A 22465-nucleotide genomic window follows, 5' to 3' on the forward strand; every position below is an offset into this window, starting at 1 on the left:
CAATCCTGGACATGTAGAGAGTTGCAAGCTGACTAGAAGTGATTGTTTCTTGGACCGCTAGAAAATGTGCAACTTTAGAAAACCGGTCAATGACGACAAGAATAGCATCATTACCTTTCTATGATTTGGGAAATCCAGTGACGAAGTCCATTTCAACATGGTCCCATTTCCATTCGGAATAGAGATAGGTTGCAGAGTTCCAGCAGGCCTTTGATGCTCTGCTTTGATACGACGGCAAACATCACACTCAGCAACATATCGAGCAATGTCTTGCTTCATATTAGACCACTAGAATCTTTGACGAATATCCTGGTACATCTTTGTACTACCAGGATGGATGGACAGAGGCGTATCATGAGCTTCTTTCATAACCTTTTTAGTCTGACCCAGGTTTTTCCTCGAACATGGTACCACTAGGCGGCCTTTGAAGTACAAGGCGCCATCATCGGCGATAGTGAAGAATGAGGGCTTTCCTTCTGCGAGATGGCGTTTAATCTTCTGGACTTCAGAGTCATAACCTTGAATAGTCTGTATACCGTCTACGAGATCTGGTACGACAGCCAGGGTATTTAGAGAACCCTTAGTAACAACACGAAGATTCATCTTTTGGAACTCTGTGGGAGCGGGAGCGAGTGCACCCGAAGGAACTATATGGAGGTTCAGCTTTTTGAATTCTTCAACAAGCAAGGGTTGAACTTTGTGAACCTGGAGGTGGTTGTAGTAAGACTTGCGGCTCAAGGCATCAGCCATTACATTAGCCTCGCCTGGGGTATATGATATACCCACGTCAAAGTCTGCAACAGTCTCCATCCATCTCTGCTGACGGAGGTTCAGGTCTGGCTGAGTAAACAGATACTTCAGACTTTGGTAGTTGGTGAAGATCTCGCAACGATTATCGAGAAGGTAATGTCGCCACTGCTTTAGTGCATGAATGACAGCAACAAGCTCGAGGTCGTGAACTGGGTAGTTCTCTTCGTGAGGGCGCAGCTGATGAGAGGCATAAGCAATCACTCTGCGCTCTTGCATTAGGACACAGCCTAATCCTTGACGGGAAGCATCGCAGTAAATGACGAAGTCCTTCTTAGTATTAGGTGGAGCAAGCACTGGGGCAGAAGTCAACTTGTCTTTGAGTGCCTGGAAACTTTCCTGACACTTGTCTGTCCATTGGAACTTGACGCCCTTATGCAATAGGTTAGTCAGAGGCCTGGCGATCTTGGAGAAGTTCTCGACGAATCGACGGCAATAGCTGGCGAGACCGAGAAAACTTCTGACTTGCTTGACATTCTTCGGAGGAGTCCAATCGAGAATAGCCTGGAATCATTCAGGGTTGACAGCAATACCATCCTTGGAGATGACATGCCCGAGATAGGTTACTTCGGTAAGCCAGAATTCACACTTGGAATACTTAGCGAAGAGTTGATGCTCTCAAAGCTTTTCCAACACAAGGCGAAGATGTTCAGCATGTTCTTCTTTGTTCTTGGAAAATACAAGGATATCATCCAGATAAACCATGACGAACTTGTTGAGGTAATCAATGAATATATAGTTCATCAGACGAGAGAAGGTGCTTGAGCATTCGTTAAGCCGAATGACATGACGGTGTATTTGTATGATCCATATCGAGTCACGAAGGTGGTCTTTGGGATATCCTCTTCAAGAACACGGATCTGATGGTAACCCAACCTCAAGTCGAGTTTGGAGAACACTGATGAACCAGCCAGTTGATCATAAAGGTCATTGATCCGAGGGAGGGGACATTTGTTCTGAATAGTGGCTTGGTTAATAGGCCGATAATCTTGGACCAATCGGTTTGTCCCATCCTTCTTCTTAACAAAGAGAGAAGGTGCTCCCCAAGGAGAGCAACTAGGGCGAATGAAACCTTTGCGAAGAGATTTGTCGATTTCCTCCTTAAGCTCAATGAGTTCATGCGGTGGCATCTTGTAGGGTCGTTTGGCTATAGGGGTGGTGCTTGGTTTCAAGTCAATGATGAATTCGACAGCTCTAGCAGGGGGGATCCCTGGAAGTTCTTCAGGAAAGATGTCTTGGAATTCACAAACGACGGGGATGTTTTCAATGCCCTTGAGTGGTGCAGCGTTCAATGCATTCAAGGCATAAAGCCGTGCCTCGGCATTTTGAACCAGATGGGCCTGGTAAGTAACTACCTCATCAGAAGGGTGTAGCAGATCGATGGTCTTAGTGGCGCAAACTATAGAAGCAGTATGCGCTTTCAACCAATCCATCCCCAGAATGAGGTCGATGTTAGACGACTTCAGGATAATGGGAGAGGCATAGAATTCCAGCCCTTCGATTTCCACGGGGACATCGATGCCAACCATGGAGGTTTGACATTGTCCCACGGGGTTTTTTACCACTACCGAAGTGTTCATCTCCTCACATCCAACGTCGTGCTTGTATGCAAAATCTTCTGACATGAATGAATGTGATGCTCCTGAATCGAATAAAACAGATGCAGGTACTGAATTTATGAGTAGTGTACCCATCATAGTAGCAGGCTGGTCTTGAGCTTCATTGAGATCAACGTGGTTGGCATGAACACGACCATAAGACCTAGCATTGGTGTTGCGGGGATGGTTGCTTCCACGGCCTGCTGCGGGAAGGGCCAATTGATTCTGGTTCTGCAAGCAGTTCCTGGCAAGGTGACCTAGTTGACCACACTTGTAGCACAAACCATTATTGGGAGTGGGAACAGGAGATCGGGGTGGTGGAGCTAGAAGTCTTGGCTGCCTAGTTGGTGGGGGAGGCAGACGTGGTGCAGCATAGGATTGTCTTGGAGCAGGTGCAGTTGGCTGGTACATGTTGTTGGGAATCCATATCCTACACTTCTGCGAGGACGGGCCCGAAGATGAGCTCGTGTCACGGTTGCGCCTGTGAGAGCTCCAGTGTTCCTCCAGACCAGTTTTGACATTGATGGCCTTGTTCACCAAGGTGGCGAAATCAGCAAAGTCATGCACTAGAAGTGCGAGCTTGATGTCAGCTTCAAGGCCATCATGGAACTTCTCCTGTCTGCGTGCATCAGTTGCAATGTCTTCTTCAGCATATCGGGATAAATCCAGAAACTCCCGCTGATAAGCTTCAACAGTTTTGTTGCCCTGGGTGAGGCTGCGGAACTCACGCTTGTTCTGGTCCATGACTCCCCGAGGAATGAAGCAGGCACGGAAAGTAGCTTGGAAGTCTGGCCAGGTGATGATTGTTCCAACGGGCAGAGTACGCCTGTGGCTGTCCCACCATTGAGCAGCGGGCCCCTTCAAGAAGAAGGAAGCAAAGGTGACATAGCTGGTAGGGGCTACATCAGCAGACTCCAACTCATAGGTGATGCCACGGAGCCAGGCATCCAGAGGCTGAGTTGAGTTGCGGTACACAGTTGGGTTGAGGCGCATGAAACCCTGCAGAGTCACTTGGGCTGGCTGCCGGTTCATATTGGGCGAGGAAACTGAGCCATAATATTCTCCATGAATTGGCGATTCAGCTCGAACTGTTGCATCATCCCAGCCATGTACTCAGGTGGTGGTGGGGGATGGCCACCATGAACACGACCACCTGGTCTAACCATCCTGCTAAAATATAACATGGGTAATTCAGCATTGAGAAGTTTGCAAAGACAAGCATCATTCATGATGAGGCATGCATAATGAAAGAAACACGATAGATACTACATAGTAGTTGGCATATCTTACAAAATGGATCATGCATAGAGTTCGGTACACAGACTAAAGACATCATAGGCGGCACGCAGGCTCATGTCGAATGCATCTAATACTAATAAGCAAGCCTACATCAGTCCCAGGAGGAATTGTGGAGGTAGGTGTAGCCTGACGGCTGGTAGTGACGCGACGAGAAGTCCTCCACGTCAGTAGCCTGTGGTCCGCGGATACTCTGGTGCAGAACCCGATGCGCAGGAGGCAGAAGAGGACCAAGTGCGGGAGAGTAGCCTCCCACATCTGGCCAGCCGACACCCTGGGGCATCACGGTCCTGGCAGGGTAGATCACAGAACGCGACAGATCACCAGATCGGACAAGGGGGTGCAACAGCGTTAGAGCACGGTACAGGTGCTGACGGGTGGTCTACAACTCGTGGCGAAGAGCTCGGTTAGCTATATCCAGCCCATCAGCATGCAGAACCAGGTTCTGATGGTAGAAGGGCTCTCTGGTGACAGTGGAGTAGGCAGTAGTGTAGTATCCCTCCGCACCAACATCGGATGCAATAGCAATGTGCCTGAAAGGGGAGGTGTCCAACACCCGATACTCTCCACTTAGACGTGTCAGAGCAGCATAAGCAGCATCATGGACTGCCATGTCAATAGTCACTCCAACACCATGAGCAGTGTGCAGCATGGTAGCGGAGTCATACTCCCGAGAGTAGAGGTGGACGATTGCATGGTACTGCTCCTGGTTAAAGTCCTGGTACTCCTCGTAGACGGTGTACTCAGGGTGCCAGCGATAACCCAGATAGGTCATCATCTCAGCTAACACAGCAGGTGATCCCGAGACACCAATGGCCGCCGTGTGGTGCACGACCTGCCTCGTGGGTTCCATCTGAAAACCAAGATGTTTCGAAGGAGTCAAATGACAGTTTGGATATTGTTCAATACACTATTCTAAGAAATAACTAGGGCTTATCCAACTTTAGGGTGAACGTGGTCACGGGATCCTAATGTTAGAGTTAGTAAATTCGTTTAACCCGAGTAGAAGAGGGTTCAGAGTCCCAGAGTAAAGATCGAGGAGTAAAAGATCCTAATACCACCCAAATGGCGACGTGGGCCCGTAAGACACACAACCATGTTAGTAAAAAGTTTTGCAATGTCTAGACTCGACTTCGACCAAGGAGTGTGGAAGGGGGATTCCTACAAGCAGCCGGCTCTGATACCAACTTGCACTACAAAAAAATACACTTCTGTGATGATACGTGTTTGTCACAGTAGGTCGCTTTTTTTCATGCATGTACATCCATGACAAATTTATGACAGAATCAAGATAGTCATACCTATGCCGTCGTATAAGTGTTCCATGACATTACCAAAATTATCATCACGGAAGTGTCCACTTCCATGACAATAAAGCGCGTGTCACAGAAGTGCTTTCGTCAAGGGTGACCGACATGTGGCATCCACCATAACGGAACGCCGTTAAGCTATCGGGTCGGGTTTTGGATCCGATAACCCGTTAACAGCCCCGACCAATGGGGATTTTCCATGTGTAAAATCATCATTGGCTAGAGGAAACACGTGTCGGCTCATCGTTGGGACAGATGTCATCCACTCACTAGACAGAAGGTGCCTATGATACGTCGACACATGGCACGGCCCAACAGTGGCCCATTCCTATGAAAAGGCCGGCTCATTTGACTTGGTCAAAAGCTAGCGGGCCAGCCCATGGAAAGCCTATTAACGGCATGTTCGCATATAGCCCATTTACAGCCCGCTAATCCAAGGCCCGTTACGCCCTATCCGAATTAGGCCCAGTAGCGTCATCTGGGCTGTCCAATATGATTCCAGCCCGTTTTCACTTCTGGCCCATGTATAGCCCATAAAGTCTTTCGGCCCATATGAGGCCCTTTGTAACTGTTGGCCCATTAGCGGCCCGTGCTGAAACTGGCCCGTAATGAACAGTGTATTACTTTACACCCATTAACGGCCCGTGGTGAAACTGGCCTGTAATGAACAGTGTATCACTTTATACCCATTAACGGCCCATTATTCCGTTGGGCCGTTTCCAGCCCAAGTTAACTTTTGGCCTTCTGAGGGCCCATTTATTCTTGGGCTCATTTGCAGCATTCAGTTACTTACGGCCCGTTACTGTCATTTTCTATTTGTGGGCCAAATTCAGCCCGTCATTACAGTTGGCCTGTTTGTGGACCGTTAGTCTGTTGGGCCATTTTCATAGCATCATCAAATACGGCCTATTGACGGCCCGTTATGGTCAGCCCATAAACGTACGATTTCCATTAAAGGCCCATCTACGGCCCATTAAAGGCATGTACAAGACCCATAAATGAGCCGGCGGCCCATGGATCCTACGAGACGTACAAGGCCCATGGATCCTACGAGACGTACAAGGCCCATGGATCCTACGAGACGTAGAAGGCCCATGGATCCTACGAGACATAGAAGGCCCATGGATCCTACGAGACGTAGAAGGCCCATGGATCCGACGGCCCGTGAAGGGCCATGGACGGGCGAATTGGCCCCCGTTTGAACGATATAGCATATTCAAAGAATTATCCTACTCAATACTACCACCTCTAAAAAGCCTACACTATTACAACAAAGAGATCAAGGCATAGAAAGGTAGAATAATCCTACACTATACAATAAAGAAATTACAGCTGATTATACCCACTGGGCATTATGGTTCGGCATAGGTGATAATAAAGCATACACAAACAGCAAATTACATACACTGGGAAAATACAGCTCATACATCATGGACGCGCATCAACTTAACTCCAATTGAACTATAATCTCTTCAGAAAATAGGATTGGCCCGATTCAGATAGCATAAATTTCAGTCTGCAAAATCTCCAATTCCTTCATGGTTACCTCAGTGTCTTGTTTCATTTTTTTGACTCCTGCATCTAATACCTGCATGTCCAGTCTCAACTTGTTGATTATACGTTGACAATCATGTACACGTTGTCTTGCCACCTCTAGTTGATGCTCGAGAACATCAGCACATTCCAATTCCAATCCATAATCATTCGGTAACGGCCATGCCGCACTGCTCGCAGATCTTTGTGTTGATGTCACTTCATCCTGAAATGTTTCTGTAAGTACACATGACCAGGGCAAAAAATATAGTTACAACAGTGAAGCAAACAAGACACTATTTTGTACCACATAGCAAAACAGGACTAACAATAATGTTACACGTCACTTTCAAAAAAAAATACACGTCATGAAGCATAAGCAGGTGATATTTTAAAAATTATAAAAAAGATAGTCTGTGCAGCCTGCATACAGAAATCCCTCTTAGCTCACCAGAGGAGCATGATGTTGGGGCCCAATCGAAAACATAGACAAGTTACAAATTTAGACAGCACGTTGCGTATAAGTAAGCAAGCAGTTGGCCATTCTGTGCCTCAATTAAAGTCTGATGGAGCATAATGAACAGCGGAGGGTTTCATACAAACATACTACAGCAGGCAAAACTATGCAATCATTAGCGTAGTATAAACTAGATTGTGAGCCTCATGCAATAATAGTTGGTTAATAGACTTCAAAGCTTCAGGCACACTTCGGTAGAGTAATTAAATGGTAAGGCCTTTAATTATGTCAACTAATAGTGATACAAGTACCGAACATCAGGCATGATTATTTGGGCATCTCATTTGTCGGCGTTCTGGGAACGGGGGTCCCCAGACTTGCCTACCTGTGGCCTGCGGCGTGGCTTGAGGAGGGGCCCAGCACGGCCCATCTTCATCAACACAGACCCAAGACCCTCGCGAGGGCGGACGACACAGAGCTTCCTCAGGCACGGCCTCATCAGGCTGGCTCGCAAGGAGGCGGAGAGATCAAGGCGGGGTACCTCACGATGTGCCCGTGACGCAAGCCATGACAACCAAGGGTGCCAGGCGGGCGCCAGCCTGCGCAGTGTCCTCCTTTCCTCTTTGGTGCAAAGGGAGCAAGCGCAGGCGAGAGCATCAAGCAAAGGCACCCGTTTCGGTGCAACGAGACCAAGACCAGCCCAACGGCAGGGAGGAAGTCATTGTGGAGCCCAAGCCATCGTCACCACCAGAGCCTTTGGCAGGCGAGGACCAACTTTAGTCAGGATAAGTGTACCAGATGTCCCCCTTCAAAATGGCCAATTGTTGGCGCCCTTCCCGCTCAATATTTGGGAAGAGGCCCAGGGCCTTTGCCTATAAATAGGACTAGCCACCCCCAGGGTAGGAGGAGAGAGATCGGATCGCAATCGAGAAGAGAGAGAGAGAGAAGGGAGACTGAACTCCTCCTAGCAGTTCATCCCTCAGCCAAGAACAGACCCTCGCGAGGCTGTTCTTCCTTGTATCGCTCATCATCATCAGCCCAAGAGGCAATCCACCACACCACACACTGGAGTAGGGTATTACACCACAACGGTGGCCCGAACCAGTATAAACCCTATGTCTCTTGTGCTGTTCTTTCCTTAGCTTAGATCTTAGCGAGGCGGAGGGGTGCAGGTAGGTAGAAGGCGAAATCTCCGCGTGCACCCCAGTGTTCGAACCTCAAGGGTCCGCCGGAACCCGAAATCCGACATCATTAACTGAGGACAAATAAAGCAATTGAAAAGAGAAAATTAACTATGCCTGAAACAAACAAGGAATTGAACTGTTGAGTTGCATACAGTGTCTTACCTTAGCAGGTTGAAGAGGCTCAGCGCAGCTCCTACTTCTCTTGCAAGGCTCCTTCCTAACATCTTGTACTTGGAAATCCTCAATCTTATCTTCATTGCACCCCCTCTACAAGGTGACACAAACTAGTTACTCGTCTCCTTAGAATATAAATATGCATACTTTCCAGTCTGTGAACACAAAAGAATGAGATTATAACAAAACAACACCACATAATGAAACATGCTGCATCTCTTGCACTTGCACACAATGAAATGAGCATTTACTATGTCTGCACTATGTAAAAACTAGGCATACCTTCGAACTGGATCTCCGGGTACTCTTGGAGAGCCTACTGTAGTGTACAACCAGACCTTTATGTCACCTATGAGTTAGACAAGGCCCCACTACAACAGCCCTTAGTGTTTAAATCATTGACAAGCTCTGTTAGAGTGTTATGTCAAGAACAACAAGTAATCAAAGAAAACAGGCCTAGTATGGCTGGCTGATGCAAACAAGCAATTGAACAGATGTGTGAGCAAATCTTACATATCAAGAAAAGAAGCAAAGAAGGAGGCTTAAAGACCATCACTTGACTGACCAGATTTAAGGGGCATTTAAACATCATGTGCAACGTATGAACTAACATAAACATTGCATATTCCAGATTCTACAATGGAATGCACATGTATTAGGTTATGCCATGTATGATGATGCCTAAATGTATAGATAGCAGGCAGGAGTGATTCATCATTGCACGCACAATTGAATTGCAGTTTAAGGGCCAGTTCGATTCCGCCTTTTCAGGGCATATTGTCAAAATAAGCCATAAAAGATGTAAATAGGTCATTTTTGAGTTATGGGCTTGGGCTTAACTAATTTTGCTTTGGAGGGGGGTGTTTCGGGTAGAACCTCACTAAAAATTGAAGGGAAGGGGAATAGTGAAATGACTCTGTTGTCTGCCTATATTACACTCAAAATGCAACTGCTGATGCCCGTGTCACACCTGACCCTCAAGTAAAAACAAACACGCAAGCATTCATTGCCCTGCCCGCTTGCATCTCCTCTCCCCTTTCCACTATACAATGAATTGCTATGAGCTGCTTCTGTTGCTGCTATATGATGCATTGCTATGAGCTGCTCCTACTGCTGCTATATGATGAATTGCTATGAGCTGCTACTGCTGTATGATGAGTTGCTATGAGCTGCTGCTACTGCTATATGATGAATTGCTATGAGCTGCTGCTGCTGCTATATGATGAGTTGCTACAAGCTGCTCCTGTTGCTGCTATATGATGAGTTGCTACAAGCTGCTCCTGCTGCTGCTATATGATGAATTGCTATGAGCTGCTGCTGCTATATGATGAATTGCTATGAGCTGCTCCTGCTGCTGCTATATGATGAATTGCTATGAGCTGCTGCTGGTATATGATGAATTGCAGACTGCTGCTGTATGATGAGTTGCTATGAGCTGCTGCTATATGATGCTTTCAGGTGCTGCTGCTATATGATAATAACCAGCCACTTGGACCATCAAATTTCAATAAATAATTGTTCTTCATTTAAATGTGGGTCATGCGTTCTTTGTTTAAATTAGGCAATGGGATCTCTATGGAAAACATTGACCAAAGTAGATTGTGCCAAGTAGATGATATCTTTGTATTTGCATTTTGAGCAAATAGTGATGGTCTGTTTTCCTATCATATTAATTACTGCACTGGGTTCAATTTGTGATGTTTGCAAGTCAAATTAATTTCCATATGGGCAGCAAAATGAAAAAAAAAATAATGCAATCTAGACTTTCCATTGATCATACCAAAGATAAGCTGAAAACGCAATGAAAATAACTGGTTGGCTTATTACATGGAGCTTATATTCACAGGTGCTTATTTTCTTAGGATAACTCGTAATAACTGTCCATAAGAAACTTGGCTAATAGAACTAGCATACAAATAACATGTCACGATGATTGCAATGGAGGAGTGGCGTACCATGGCACATTGTATAGGCTCACCGCTGACTCTCCTTTTTTTGTGATGTTCCATGAAATTGCCACATACATCTTGTACTTTTTCATTGTGTAACCCTATCTGCAAGTTGACACAGCTAATTTCAGACATCTCTACATGATACTACATTGCATATCCCTTGCGCATATTTAAACCACCAATTAATGATTGTGTGCGTTCCATAAACTAGCCATGACTCTGTATGCTGGACTAGCAGGCACTCTAAGGGAGCCGAATGTAGTGCACTGGAATTCCTACATGCCACCTACGATTTTGTGTAATGTACTGCCCCTTGTTCCTAAATATATGTCTTTGTAGAAATTCCAGTATGGACCACATACAGATGTATATAGTTGCATTTTCGAGTGTAGATTCACTCATTTTGCTCCGTATGTAGCCTATAGTGGAATCTCTAGAAAGACTTATATTTAGGAACGGAGGTACGAGGTAGTATCATGTATGACATCTACATATCTAATTTAGCAGCCAGTACTAGAAATCATTGTCTGCACAAAGGGATTACTGGTCGAAAATCCTAGCAAAGCACGCTGGCAGGCACAGAACAATACAAGAGAGAGAGAGACGCGCTTACAAGATCATAGCAATGCCTCAGTCCAGGATCTTGGTTGGCCAAGCTGTTAGATCCAGAAGAAACATTGTCATTGTAGTTTTTGCCAGCTGCATAACAGGTAACAGCGACCGGTTAGTATATTTGAAGTACATCGGGCAGGTGATGCTGGACGGGTTTAAAGGTGACAAGTACCTAGGCCGTGGCGGGTGCTTGGCATCTCTCCAGACTATGGGAATCAGGTTAGAAACGTCGAGGGTGATGACGCTGCGCTGGCTGTCGGGGTCCGGTAAGGAGATCTAGAACCGTCGAGTAGGGTGTTTGTGGAGCGGCTCCGGTAGGGTGGACTACGGTGTGGGCGAAGCGGATCTATGGCTGTGGATGAGGGCGTAGGTGCTGCTCCGGTGGTTGGGTTAAGGATGGTGTTGACGATGCAGATCTGCGGCCGTGGACGGGGCGTCAGAAGCTGCTCTGGTGGTTGGGTTAAGGGTGGTGTCGACGATGCGGATCTGCGGCCGTGGATGGGGCGTCAGAAGCTGCTCTGGTAGGTTGGATGAGGGTGCGAGGAAGCGGATCTGAGGCCGTGGACTTGTGAGTTGGCAAAGCGGCCCCGGTAGGGTTGAGAATGATATAGGCGAAGCGGCTCTGGTAGGGTTGAGGAAGGTGTCGGCGAAGCGGCTTTGGTAGGGTTGAGGAAGGTGTCGGCGAAGCGGCTCCGGTAGGGTTGAGGAAGGTGTCGGCGAAGAGGATCAGAGGCCGTCGACGGGGGCGTCGGTGGGGCGGCTCCGGGGGGTGTGGACGAAGCGTCTCCGGTGGGGAGTACGAATGAGCCGCTGCAGATGTGCGACGATTGACGAGAGTACCGGCGAAGCAGATCCGGCGCCGTGGACAAGGCCGACACTGAATGGGCTGTGGTACAGTGGTGGATGAGCAGTCTACTTGTTTCTAGGAGAGGTGGGAGGGGTAGATGCGGCCGCAGAAGTAGATCCGGTGAGGTGGACGCCGCTGGCAGTGAATGGGCTATGGTACGCCGGTGGATGAGCAGTCTAGGGTTTCAAGAGGGGAGGGGAGAAAGCGCGATGAAGTACGGATGGCGTGATGTAAGATGCTCTGGTGCTGTGGAGTTAGTCGTTTTTGCGGGAGGGGGAGAGGAAATGGGGGTGCCGTGTAGTGGGGGAACCGGAAGTTACCAAAGCATCCCCGACCTATCATGTAGATGAGGGCGGTATTGTAACTGTTGGTCTCCGTGCACCAAGGACAAAAGAGGGATTTCGCATGATAAAGACTAAGGTGGCGGAAATTTTAGAAGGAGGCGGGAGATTTTGCCGCCCGCGGGATCGTTCGTATCCAATTTCAACTAATTTTGGACCGTGCTAGCGGGAAGGTCATGCTAGACTGTGTACACGGGGCATGCATCAGCAGTTAATAACTGGTGTGAAATCCACCCCAGAAAAAAGACAATAACTCGGGATGATGCGCCGATAACTTGGACGTTCACATGTGCGCGGCTAATCGTACGGGTGTAGTGGCGCATTCACAAAAAAGGGATCAAATGCTCAGCCTGTGTATTTCTCGTGTAAATAGATAATTTAGTGCCATTGGTTATTTACTTTAAACATAATGCATTGACGTGTTAGTGTAGAGGCGCACAAAAAGAAATGGATATTGTAGTCAGCTACTTAAAAGTGTTACCTCATATGATTACATAGCCTCCATTTCATAAATTGCGTACCCGTTGAATTCATATATGAATATTACATATATTACTTCAAAATAGAAACTTAAATCATCCAAGACTAATGAATTTGAATGCAAGAGTAACAATGGTGCATGTTCATGATAGCTACACTGGTTGTTTGAAGAAACATCACTGTAACTTTGGCATGCACAACTAAAAAGGCTTATTTAAATAGAAAAAATGTGATATGTGAGTGTCCAATCTTTATAGCGTTGAATCGATATTGTACCTTTGGTCACGATACGAAGTAGATATTGACTTATGTTCAAGCGATGCACGTCCACGATCGCTAGATAGTGATACGTGAATGAATTGTGCAATCTCTCTCACACACATACATATCTCATTTCCCTGTGGGCATCGGAATCACACACACGCACTTCGTGTATTTCTCTCCCTCCGTTAGGGTTAAATTCATCTTTCTACCCCGTCCTACAAGTCTCTCACACAGAAACACACACGCTATCTATGTCTAACACGCCCACCCCTTTAATTCCGCCCACCCACAACCACTAATGTCTCTCACACATATGCTATCTACCTATCCCTTAATATAGCTAGATATGTGTCACACAAACTTCTTCTCCCTACTAGCAAGATGCCCATGCGTTGCACGGAACATCAAGATGCATTTGTATGAGAAGCTTATCTTGTGGGAGAAAAGGATGAATGAGGGAATGCCTTATTTGCAAATGCGGAGAGGGGTGTGGGTATCTTTTTGCAAAATTGCCATAGTTTCCTTCCTGTCCTTCGGATATAAACTGGATGGCCTATATTGCAGGATGGCAGGAACACCATCATCACCAACTCTATTTTTTATAAGATAAGAGTAGAGATATGTGAGTGTCACTTCCCCCCTCCCCACACACCCACACTTCCCAACACCGAAGGAGTAGGGTGACACCTCGATCTTGATACTAATCTATCGACTGGCTTCTCTCTCAAACATACACACACACACTACCCGGCACCGAAGGAGCTAGTAGGGTGGCACATCAATCTTGATAATAATCTATCAACTCCTCTTTCAAACACACACACACACACACTCGCTAGTTGTGCCTCTGTGCCTACCGCGCACACTCTCGATACGTCTTTCTCTCCCTGCCCCCCCCCAACAATGACAGCAGAAGGGTGAAAACTCGATCTGACCATAATCTGTCAATTGGTTTCTCTCTCAAACATTGTGTCTCGGTGCCTCGCTCAGTAGCCCCTCGATATGTAGACTTTTCTCGTGCGCACAGCTGTAGTGACGATGACGCTGAACCCAGTGTGCCTTGTTTTTACTGGTCTCATGTGATAGTTTTCACCCTGTTTTCTGTTAACTAACAAGGCAACCTTTTCTTTGTTACTACTAGTGAATCTGAAATCATTCGGGGCAGACATAAAATATATCACTTCCACCCAATTATCGCAGCAACTATTTTAAAAGAAATAAGCTAGCTGCCCGTGCATTGCACGAAACATCAAGATGCATTTGTATGAGTAGTTTATCTTGTGAGAGAAAAGGTTGAACGAGGGAAGGCCTTATTTGCGAACGTGGAGAGATGTGTGGGTATATTTTTGCAAAATTGCCATAGTTTCTTTCCTATCCATTAGATATAAATCTGACGGCCTATATTGCAGGATGGCACGCACACCATCATCACCAACTCTGTTTTCTACTCCCTCCGTCCGAAAATACTTGTCATCAAAATGGATAAAAAGAGATGTATCTAAAACTAAAATGCGTCTAGATACATTTCCTTTTATCCATTTTGATGACAAGTATTTCCGGACAGAGGGAGTATTTGTCTTTTTAGAGATTTCAACAAGTGACTATGACCGGACCTTACCAACAGACTCAAAAAAGTAGTCCATAATTTTGATGTTACCTCTTTTCTTGGCGGTGCAGTGCCATCTGGATACCTCATAAATAAATAAAGTACTACATGATACTAATATATGATACATGGCGCAGGAGTACTAAGTATTATTAATACAGTTTTGCTAGAACTCATCTAGATGAGATATAATTTGGTCTCATTCATCTTTTATAGCCATTGGATGTGATGCTATATAAGATGCGTGTGTGCTGACGTGGGTTGTATTTGTTCTTGTGCAACGAACTAACCACTGCATGTCATGTTTGATAGTCTCAAGTCATTAAAAGCATACAAGCCCCACATCTCTTCTTGGTTGATTCCTCTATTTATGTCAAAAAATAAGAAACAACGTGAGAGTTAATGCACCACGCCTATGTGTTTACTATTTGGTTTTCGTAAGATGACTTAATACTCACCTAGATGGAGGGAGTATTCGATTTGACAGCGGGCGGCGCAGTTCCCGATACGGCTTTAATGCAGACGAGGGAGGGAGTAGCGGTTCCCGATATGTTGAACGGCCAATGCATCCTTCTTCAATTAATGCATGAGGAAAGTAATGGGAGGAGGTCCGGGGAAAGAGGCTGCACGATGTGAATGCAACGCAGTTTGGCCTCATTCCCTCATATAAAGGCGCCCCTCCATTCCAATGCATCTACCACATCGTACGCACCTAAGCATTTTCCTAAGCACCTACACTAAGCGCAAAAGAGCTCACTCCAGACCCATGGTGGCGATGCTCATGAGCGGCCAGCGGCTGCGCCAGATGGTCCACGACGCCGGCCTGCGGCATGGCGCCGAGGATCGTCTCCAGACGGTGTTGGAGACCGGCTGGTGGATGGCCGCCTTCGACGCAAACTACGAATCTCACTTGGACCAGATGATCGTTGCCACCAGCAATAAGTTAACCGTCCTCAAGAAGCTTGCGGACGACATCGCCGTACTCCTCCAGCCCGCGCGCCCGGGCTCCTCATTGCCTACCACCCTAATCGACCTCCATGGCCGGAACCTCTTTCAAGCACTGGTGGCCCTGTGACTTCCCGCCGACGCCATGAAGAATGTCCACCTGGAGGTCACGCTCGCCGCGAGGCGCCTCACCCTGCAAGAATTCGTCGACCTACACATCCACATGTACGAGGAAATCGTGTACATAGGTATCTACAAGGCCAATGAGGACGCTACGACGTTGGCCTTCCTCAACCAGCTGGAAGCCTTGGATGCCTTTGCTGAGAAGCACCTCGACCTCGCCACAAAAGCTGTCGCTCCTTAGCCGCCGGTCGGTGGCCCGGCGCACTAAGTTGAGGAGGAGGAGGAGGTCGTACGTTCATGGATCCATCTTTCTTCTTGCCTTCTGTAACCACCACTGCGATCGCATCATCGTGGCCTTAATTCTGTGTTGTTGCATTCTCGTTCTAGTCAATACCGACATGTGCGATCCCTTTGCTTAATTATATGCATCACTGTAACTAGTACTCCATCCGTCAATTTATAAGTTGTGCTTACCTTTTCCATCAACTTCGTGCAACGCGCGGGCATCTTGCTAGAAACACTAGAATATGTCTATATAATCCGTATGTGATAGCCCATTTGAAATCTCAAAAAAGACAAATATTTAGGTACGGAGGGAGTAATATATTAGGAGTATATCAAAACAATAGTGATTTCTTTTAAATTTGTGAACAAATACTACTATTCTACTACTTTGGATCCGTCGCAATGCACGAGCACATTGCTGGTAAAAGGAAAAGGCATGCCGCGTTCGCGTCGCACCCCCACACGCCCGGGAATCGGGAGTACAACACGGCCCGTCCGGCACGACACATGGCTTAGGGATGGCGTGTTGCCTAGCATTTTCACTTTCATGTGGGACCGCCGTTGAGCAAACCGACACCCCGCCCGCCGCCGAGTTGGAAAAAAGAAATGAGGGGAAGATCTAGCTGTAGCACGGAAGCCAAGAAATTTGGTGTCAGACGGGGGTCGTTGATAGAGTCGGAGCATTCCGTACTAGTACCAAGTTTGTACTCCTAATACTATATTACTAGTACTACCACTATACAACTAGTAGGTACGTGCACGGCACAACATCGTAGGAACAAAAAACGGGAACATCTTGTTTTGGGTGATTTATCTATTTTTCAATCAACGTAGTATGAATAATATGATGTGGGGGCACCCATGAAGCTTATGTGGCTTGGTTGCATGGCTACGGAAGGTTAGAGAAAAATAAATAGATAATGTGTTTAGAGTGCACTCCACTAAATAGATATATATACTTTGGATCCATTGCAATGGACCGGCACATCTATATCTATACCCCCTATATAGTGTGTGAAAAACTTTGAAAGTTGGTCGTTGGATGAAGCCAATCCGATGGTACAAAGATGGCAAATCCGAGCACTACTGGCCGTTGGATATCATCCACCAGATTCTGCCACATGTATAATCTAGAAGACTCCATGGTTGAACTTAATTCATGACTAAGGGCCTCTTTGATTCATAGGATTGCAGAAACACAGGAATAGGAAAAAAGTAGGATTGGAATGGCATGTTCATTGGATCCCTATAGGATTTGAGTTTGTTTGATTGTGTCACATGAAAAACAAAGGATTTCTTTCAAGAGGTTGGAGTGCATGTTAGAATTCCTGTGAAACGTAGTACAAATGAATCCTTAGGAAAATATTCTACATGATTCAATCCTACGAATCAAACGACCAACGTAGGAAAAATTCCTAAGGATTCTAATCCTTCGAAGATCCTATGAAAATCCTTGGAATCAAATAGACCCTAACTTTGCCACAACTAAGCTTAGGCAAAGTTATTAGTTCTTCAAAACAAGAGAAACAAGTTGGCAAGCCTAAGGGAATCTTGCCACATTTTTTGTGTGTATGTCATGTGGGGCCTTAGTGTGGCTTGCCTAAGGTGTGGCTTGAATCAAACACTCGCCTAAGTTAATCAAACTTGCCTAACCTTACATTCAACCAGATTTTGCCACATGTTAGAATCCAGAAAGCTCCACATGTAGAAGCATAATGCACAAACCACCAGAATCTCATGCGTGCAATGCACGTGTACCTTACTAGTACTAGTTGGTAGTAGTAAGAAACAAATTCCAGTTTTGGCACGAGCTCGTACTGCGGGAGCACCACAAGGCCTGCCGCAGGAGTTACATTTCCCTCTCGGGGCCCACGGGACCGAACTTCAGTGGCTTAGTGGTAGAAACAAGAAACGTGATGGTCGCCGTGGTTCAACTTCCATGGACAAGCTGTCATGTCTGCCGACACATGTATATCAAAACTAGAGTGTTTATATTTCAAGCACGTGAACAAGTATTATTCTACTACTTTGGATCCATTGCAACGCACGGGCCAGCACATTGGTAGTAGTAGTGTCCATCTCTATCTCTAGAGGCCTTCCCTCGTTCATCCTTTTCTCTCACAAGATAAACTACTCATACAAATGCATCCTGATGTTCCATGGAACGCACGAGGATGTTTCCTTGGGGGTCTCTCCAGCGTGGCGTGGCCGTAGTTGCAAGTTGACGCCCCTTGAGATGCCGACGTTGAGGGGCACTCGGATTTCCTCTGACGAGCAGGTAAGATGAGTTTGATCACGTAGTAAATGCATTCTAAAGACTACTTCTGTGTCCATTTCCTAATTCTCCCCCTACCCATTGTTTCACAGGTTAGGCTCGGTGCGAGTGGAGATTGGCTTGCATGTGTACGGGAGGGTACCAACATCAATTTGCACAACATTTACAACGGCGAAACCATTCCCGTAGAACCTTTGTCCAACATTGGGATCAACCATGCAACGGGCCACCGCATGAATTGGTACGATGGAACCACAGTGAGATTGAATAAGATAGCACGAACCTTGCACATGGCGGTCAAAGGCGGACCATGCTGTCTGCGGCCGATTTGTTGCCGTACGAGTAGGAAGACGATGTGCTCCTTTCTAACCGCATCTGCGCGGTGACAAACCAGGGGACTTATTTTGTATGGGACACATCCTACGATATACTCCCTCTCTCCCAGATTATTTGTTTTGAATCTTTTCGTTTTATAAGTTTCAAATTCAAATTTAGAGCTCCCCATCACATGTTGAGATTACAATGTCCATTAAATCGTTGCGTGCATGTATAGTAAAGAAACAAATCTCGATTTTGGCACGAGTTCATGCTGCGGGAGCACCACAAACCCTGGCGCAGGAGTTACATTTCCCTCTCAAGGCCGTCGGGACTGAGCTTCAGCGCCTTACTACACCTACCTTTGAGTCAATAATATGTGGACCCGATAGGTGACTGGTCCACATGTAATGCTCCCATAGGCAGAGGGGCAGTGGGGCCAAGAGGGGTGAGCCGTAGGTCGGGGGACGTGTGGTTTCATGGGTTCGAGCGGCATCATGGGAATCGTGGGTGCCTGTGGTAGATACTTGATGCTCGCCACGTTTTAGGTGGCCCACATGTCATGCACACAAAGGCAGAGTGGCGGTGCAGCCGAGAGGGGTGAGGCGCACATCGGGGGGGGGGGGTGGTGCCATGGGTTGGAGAGGCGTCGTGGGAATCGTGATGGTCGCCATAGTTGAACTTCCATGGACAAGCTGTCATGTCTACGGACACATGCACTGCATACCGATCATTGGAAGGAGTAGCAGAGAAAGCTATATATGCGGATAAATAGTTCCTTATAGTCAAGCGGACCCGTGCTACTACTCTGTTCCAAAGACATGCACACCATCGAAATAGTCCATCTATATCAATATACACCGAGAGGGAATAATTTTTTTTACAAGAGAGGAAATAGTTCGTCCATCCATAATGCCCTCCTGCTGGTGCAGCCTTTTCTTCTTCTTCTTCTTCTTCTTCTTCTTCTTCTTCTTATTGTTCTCATTCTCTGTGGGAGACGGCTTCGCAACAAGCTCTTTGGACCTTGCAGCTATCTCGAAACTCACACGGGCATCGAGGGCAGCATATTTTATCTGCTCGTACGTCAAGGGATAATTCTCCCATCCAGACAACCTTAATGCCACCGTCTCGTCACCCTTCTGAAGATTTGTACCGAGCACAAAATTTGCTACGTCGAATAGGGATGGTGTTTGTTTATCACAAACTTCTACAGGAATTTTGATTCTGGTTTGTAGGTCAGCGATGCTATTCAAATCAAGCTTGTACGGCTCCATCTTCTGTTTGTCCCCTTCGATGGCTGCCCCACAGAAGTATACATCCTCCCGAGATAAGAAATCGTGAAGCTCACCTGGTATGGAGGGCAAGTGTATGATGTGGTACACCAAAACATCATCTTCGAAGCACAGTTGAAGGACGACGGCACGCTGGATCTTCCCAGGGGCACGCTCCGTGTACTCTGCATCGAGACCAATGACCCTCGTCTCTACCTTTTCGAGGGAGTTGGATACATTGTTGATCCACTGCCGAACAACCCTTGGGTGGACGGTGACGGTGGCAACTATGCACATCGAGCCTTCGACGAGGACAAGTTGGACGCTAAAAACTCGCATCTCGATCTCTATCGCCATTTGGAACCGTTGGAACCGAGGGCTATGGTTTGGAGAATTAGGATTAGATGGCTAGTCTAACTGAAGTAGTAGATGATTATTTAAAGAGGTTAAAACAATGTGAACACAGTGGGGTTTGGATGCAAATGAAGATGAAGGGGAGGTGAAGAGGCCGAGGAGAATCGGTTCCCGGTGGAGAAGTAAATGGGAGAAGTGGCGTGCAGGCAGTTGATTAGACGGCTAGGTAGACTAAACGAAAAGGCTATGCGGGTAGACTGATGAGTCATACCTGTTCGTGTACGTGCCCATCCTTCCTGATAGGTGGGACCTATGCAAACAGATAAAAAAATGTGTCGTAGTTTTTTTTTTGAGCGCGTGAGTGGGAGACACAACATTCTCTAGTTAAGGAATACTCCCTTCGTTTAGGTGAGTATAAGTCACCTTATGAAAATCAGGTTTTCCCAAAACCTTTAGGCGTGGAGCATTAACTTCCTGCTCGATCCCCTCCCAGCCTCGTTAGCCAGCGTTCTCTTCCTCTGCTGCCGCGTTCTACCTTTCCATTTTTCCTCTTCTCAAGTGTGGAACGATCTGCATGCCGTCCTTGATGCACCGGAACGACCACTACATGCATCGCGGCAGAGCGTTGATTGGGCATGCACGAGAATTTGGTTCTGCTCGCAATATGGATGATACCTGAATGATGAAGTGAACAGGCATGCTAGCACGGGAGACCTATTTACGCTATACAATACTGGAGTACTCATGTACCTACTGGTAGTAGTAGTAGTAGTACAATTGTGGTACACTTGATGGTCAAAATACTATTCATCCGGTCCTCACACTGAACTGACAACACCCTGCGCCTGACACTAGTCCAGGCGGCGTGTTCGGGTTACCAAAGTCAGCCTCACCCTGTGCATAGTGCAGTCTATCACCGCCACTGTACAGCACATTGGCGCCTCGCCTCGTCTCCCTCTCCGCTCCCATAGCACCACTCCATCTCCATCTCCTTCTCCGTCTCCATCTCACTGTGCCCCCGTGTACCATCGCCTCACCCGCCTCCCCCAGTACCACTATTCCCTCGCTAGCCGCTCCAGCACCGACATCCTTCTCCCCCGTAAATCAAGCCCCCTTCCAAACTCCACCATGGCCGAACGCGAACCGCGCAGCATCCATATGAGCCGCGATTGGAGCAATCTCCCCAGTGACATCCTCGACCTTTGTTGTTTGTGTATGGATATGTTGAGCGCCTTGCGGCTGGTTGCATGCTCGAGGGACATGCACACGGCCATCGTCGAAGCGAGGCCTAAGCTTTTCAAGACACCCTGCTTGCTGCTATCTGGTCTTGCGAGATTGGCTCACCATGATACGGAGGCGTGCATGATGCCCCTCGACTTCAATCCGATCTCCATTAGCCAAAACTTCTTTGCAGGTATGTAGTGGGTCGCCGTACATCATTTCCCTTGACATCGATCCGATCACCATCGCCCGAAACTTCTTGGCAGGTATGTACTGGGTCGGTATGAACTCCCACTGGATGGTTGCCTTCAGAGAAGACGGTAAAAAGTTGGTGCTCGTGAACTTCCAGACCTCCCATGAGATTATCCTTCCTCCGTTGGATTATATAGAGTATTACCATCGCGGTCCAAGTCATCTAGATTACTACATCAGTTGGACGGACCTTGTTTTGTAGAAGATTGTAATCTGCCAAGTGCCCACATGACATGCGAATTACGTAGACTTCAAGCTAATTGCCTTGTTCGACCGTGGACTCGCCTATCTTTACATCGGTGCCTTCTTTAGCTGGAGACAACTCGGCTCGCAGTGGATCATCGTCAAAGCTGATACACACTTCTGTGATGCTATTGAACACAATGGCATCATCTACGCGATCGACAAAGCAGATGGCACCACGTATTGCTGGGACGACACGTGTAAGTTGTTTCCTCTCATGTTAATGATGACGCCATGACACTGTTTGAACTTTTTGTGATGATTGGCATATCTCTGTTTGAGCAGAATTTGAGTAGAACTATGGCAATGTATTAGAGACGCCGTAAATCAGCTATATTTGGAATGAGTTAATTCATGCGATTGTGACCATGTCATTACAGCCTATTTGTACCCTGAATAATCAAACGGTTAGGAATATATGGATATTATCCTTATTTTATAGTAATCTATATACTACTACTAAATATGAGTGTGTATCAATGGCCATGTTAGTTTCCTCATTTTCATGATGTAGAAACATGTGCCACACTGTTGGTTTCATCTAACCATACATTAGGGAAGTAAATGTGCATATGGAGAACTCTATATTTGGAAGTAGTGAAATCCTGCAATGGCACTTCTATATTTTCGAACCCAGTATACATTTCCCTGTATTTTCCTCCCAGTTCCAACAGGGACATATCAATGATGTTTCTTGCATTATCCTACTCATACTCTGAA

Source organism: Triticum urartu, chromosome 4, assembly GCF_003073215.2.
Source record: "Triticum urartu cultivar G1812 chromosome 4, Tu2.1, whole genome shotgun sequence".
NCBI lineage: Eukaryota > Viridiplantae > Streptophyta > Magnoliopsida > Poales > Poaceae > Triticum > Triticum urartu.